Source organism: Dendroctonus ponderosae, unplaced genomic scaffold (genome assembly GCF_020466585.1).
Source record: "Dendroctonus ponderosae isolate FM_Combo_2020 unplaced genomic scaffold, Dpon_F_20191213v2 Dpon_F_20191213_1, whole genome shotgun sequence".
Classification (NCBI taxonomy): domain Eukaryota; kingdom Metazoa; phylum Arthropoda; class Insecta; order Coleoptera; family Curculionidae; genus Dendroctonus; species Dendroctonus ponderosae.
Window position 1 is genome coordinate 44,781,890 of NW_026017110.1, and position 4,668 is coordinate 44,786,557.

The 4,668-nt window shown below is 34.3% G+C and overlaps 1 long non-coding RNA gene across 1 annotated transcript; it reads left to right on the forward strand.

The window, feature by feature from the left end:
- The first annotated feature begins 827 nt into the window (after positions 1–827).
- On the forward strand, positions 828–1,790 carry LOC125504822. The gene is made up of 2 exons (XR_007281724.1): positions 828–864; positions 1,462–1,790. It is a non-coding gene; the product is annotated as an uncharacterized LOC125504822 (long non-coding RNA).
- The last annotated feature ends 2,878 nt before the right edge of the window (positions 1,791–4,668 follow it).

The following is a 4,668-nucleotide window of genomic DNA, read 5'->3' on the forward strand; positions in this document are numbered from 1 at the left end:
TGTATTCATTCATTTATTCTTATAATGATCAATTAAATCTATTTATTGTTGAACTGGTTTCTCAATTACTATTTCTATATTGTTTTCAGATATATTTCTATTGCTTGAAGATAGGGCGTCAACTTTTCTATCAATTGGAGCACAAGCTGCTTATTCAGCCTAAAAAGCTTGACGAACTTGATTTCATTTATTTCCATAGAGTTCATGGGTTGATGAAATTGCCGTGGAGGATTTTCTTCTTTTTCTTCAGTTTCTCTGCATCGACAAGTTAATTCAGTAATACTAGAATAGTTTCTACTACAAGACACGATTCGAAACACAAAAACTTACCTTGAAGATTGTTGAGAACAATTTCATACAAGCTCGCTCTACTCTCTGTTAGAAAATCTCTTAAATTGCTCCTTATTTTATAAACACTGTAAAGTTTTATTTATGAAATTCATTATTTCATCGGACCGAAATCACACCACTTTTCAAACCGGGTACCTACGCCAAAATCTGTGTAGTGTGTGGTTATAAAACCGGTGAACGATCCGTTCCCGCGAGATTTGGCAAGAGAAGCTTGTTTTACTGCCGTTGCGTGATGGGATCACTCGATCGCGTTCAAGAATACCAATATTCGCTTCACGAGAGAACCACGCCCTTTTTTCTCATGCGATCGCCGCTCCCAGTTTCAAGAATTGGGCTCCTGTCTGGTTCTCGTCGTCGCTTATATAGTTTTCTCCAGGTAACCCAGATAGTTCTAGAAATCTCCAGAACAGGTGCGAAACTTCCATTGTCATTGTCATAGTTGACAGTAAATGGGGCTCAAATGGGGCTCCCATTTGCTGAAATAGCATGAATTTCGATCCCCCCATTCCAAACGTGAGTACCCCAGGTCATTTCCGTTACAATATTTTGTAAATATTTTTATGAAAACGTTATAGAATCATGAACTATAGAGTGATTCTTGGATGAGTACAAATATTTTAGTTGATGGTATATTTTTGTCCTCGAAGCAGGACAATCCTAACTATAGTTCTGCTTCTAGGGCCAAATGTACCACCAATTAAAAGATTTGCACCCTTCAAAGATACACCATGTATAATTTGAATTTATTTAGCTAGTAAAGATTTACAGCAAATTGTACATAAAACTGTAAAACCGTGCAGAGATAAACATATATCTATATGCAGGCCTAGTTGCAAGAAAAAACGAAAACTTAATAAAAATATAACAACAGCAAAAAATTCTATTACTCACCTAAATTAAAGTTTTCTTGTTTGACCTGTCAAGAAACATTTATTATTATATTATTTTGCATACATTACTATTAACAGTAAAATTTTAGAAAATTAGTTGGATTTTATCAAGTCTTTCAACATACGGAAGTGTGATCTTTTATCCAGATACAATAGATACAGAGCAACTGCATTGCTCGTTTGTATGAATTCTTATCACTCACTCTTTTCTTGTTTTTAGGGACAATCAGGTCTTTACCGCGAGTAACACTAGCAGAGGCGAGATAATAATTTTTCAGAGAACCATAGTGGTATTTCAGCGCTTCAAGTGTATACATCTGCTCCAAATTCATCGTATTATCCTTTACAGCATGGTTGTTTTTATTGACTAATTTTAGCAACTTATTCTGTAAGTTTTGCAATAGTTTTGTGCTATTTTTACAAGCTCCACCCCATGCTACAATTCCATAACTGACAATGATATGGAAAAAAGCATAGTATATCATTTGCAGAGACATGGTTGGCATCATTTTGGCAATTCTATAAAAAATAAAGACTAGGTATTTCGTCTTTTGTATGATATTGCTAATATGTTTGTCCCATTTCATGTTATAATCAAAAACCATACCTACATATTTATACTCTTCCACTCTCTCTATAAGACTACCCTTAATGTTAATGTTTAGCCTTGATGGAACACTATCGCTATAGTTTCCACAAGTCATACAAACATTTTTTTTTAATTAAGAGATAATTTGTTTGATACCAGCTACTCAACAACAATTCTTAAATAAACATTCATTTTTGCTTCAACCTCACTGCAGGTATCACCAAAAGCAATCACCCCAGTATCATCCGCATACGATACAATTCATTGAATGGAAATCTTCAAGATATGATTTATGTACAGAATGAAAAGCAACAGTAACAAAACTGTACCTTGTGGAACACCAGTCTTTAAAATCATAAAATCACTAAATGTTTTATTTATTTTGACCCTTTGTGATCTATTATTAAGGTAGCTTGAAAGCAGATCCAGAGCCAGTCGTCTTACTTCATAACAGTAGAGAGTGTCTAATAATATTCTATGGTCAACAGTGTTAAATGCTTTTGCCAAGTCAATAAATGTTATTAGTATAGTTTTACTAGTATCCAGTTTATTGTAGAATAAATTTGTTATATGATGTAAAGCATTTTTTGTACCGATCTTTTTCATAAAACCAAATTGATGATATTATATTATTCCCTTTTACGAAATCAAAAATTCTGCTGTATATTATTCGCTCAAAAATTTTGGCAATGTTCAATATTAGTGATATTGGTCTATAATCGGATATATTATGTATATCTCCCGACTTAAGAATAGGTACAATTTCTGCTTTCCCCAATGCTTCCCGCCAGATAGCTTTTTCAATACAAGAATTAACCAAATATGCTAGAGGTTCACAAATGTAATTTGATAGTGCTTTCAAAATTTTACTATAAATTTTATCTACTCTACCATTTTTGAGTTTCAAATTGTTAATTATACTGACAACCTCCTGAATGCTAGTTGGTTTTAAGAAAATAGTATTAACGTTCATCTGCGGTGACAGTGGCTTAGGATTCGTCTGTTGCACATGTTTTTCACTCAGCCTCTGACTGTAATAATGTTACACAATATTTATTTGCAACGTTTAAATAACGTTTAGTGCAACGTTTCAGAACATTTCCTTGGAACGGTTCAGCAATGTTTCAGCGAAACGTTGAGGGCGGCATTTTCATAAACATCTCTGAAACATATAGTGCAGATAACTGAAACGTTTCGGGTTTTAAAACAAAGTTGTTTGGCGTTTTATCAATATTTATAAATTATCAATTTTCATAGGAAGAGATATAGAAATATTAGGTTCAAGACCAAATGTTATTTGACCGATTTTAAGACTTGGTAATTGTTGAACACTAAGCTGGAGGCTTTGAGTAACAAAACCGTTTTTATAGTTTTATAAGATTTCCAGTAAGTTCAGTTTAGAATTTTCTCTATGTAAGTGCTGTGCCATCCACCATTTATCTAAAAGGCTTTCAGCAGAAAACTGCAGATATTTTACCAAGCAGACAAATTAAACGACAGGGAACGTCGCTATAAAACCTGAAGAGTGATTTATGAGCCTCGACCAAAAATATCCATAAATATTCTGCGTGACGATAAATTGAAAATTTAGGTGAGGCAACTACATATTGAATGCGACTTTATGAAGTTAAGCGACAAAGCAGCATATAAAAATGGAAATGGCATAAAACTGTTATGAAGGACTCGTATGCCAGTTCAACTACCGATGGTGGCGCTGCGAAACGTCAAATTCTCATTATCGAGTGACCGTTGAGATCTTTTTATTTATTGAAGTTGAAGACATCTATAACATAAATCAATACTCACTCACTTTACAAAAGTTGACAAGAACGAAACAAAACAAATCACAAACCCCAAATTACTAGTTAACGTGTAGTTATAATTTTAGCCACCAAGGGGCGTTTGGACTTTTGAACTCGCGAATTTTTTTACTACTAACCTGAGAGGTCACCATTATTTATTCCATTTTCCTAGCGACAATGTATATTTCTCTCCCTAGATCATTAAAAATAATAAAAAAGTCCCTAGGTAAATAATGAAAGATGTTTACGTTTTTCAATATTTCCAGTTTGCTACCTCTAAAAGTTCAAGAGAGATTTAATCCATTTTCACTTCTAAAATCACTATAACTTTAACATTCACTAATTTTTCGCTGTTCTCAGGAATTTTTTATAGGAGTTTGACAACTGAAGGTCACATTATCAAATATAGTGACACTTAGAATATTAATTGGAAATTCCAAATATAATTAAATCATCACTCGGGCAGAAAAACTGATTGGGTCGATAACCTTTATATACAGGGTGGTTTTTTTTATCTTGAAACGCTTAAATATTTCGGAAACGAGTGATCCGAGGAAAAAATGTTTCAAATAAAAAGTTAATATCTGGGGGGGGGGGGGAGTTTATTCGTGTCAGAAAAACAACGCCTACTTCAACCTTGTACGCTAAGCAGGGGTCAACTTGAGAATTTCAAATAGTAACCACAATATTTTATTGGAGATTGGAATAGTACGTCAAAAACTGGGATTTTTTTTTGTTTGCCCGGCGGCTGGAGGAATAAAAATCTTCGCGAAGACACCCAGTGTTCCGAACCCTGGGTAGTGTTGGATTCTTACCAACTAAAAAACCCCCTTTTTGGTACTTCGAGTTTTCGGGAGTTATCCTTTAAAACTTGTAGTCCTCTCTAAGAATTTGTCAGCTCCGGCATCCGTATGCCGTAGCATCGCATTCTCTCCATGCTAGCTGCTTGCTAGCATGGGCATCTTATTAATTTACACCTTACTTCTATGTGCATGCTAATTGCTACCGCAGATTACAGAGTACCCCTGTGATCTGT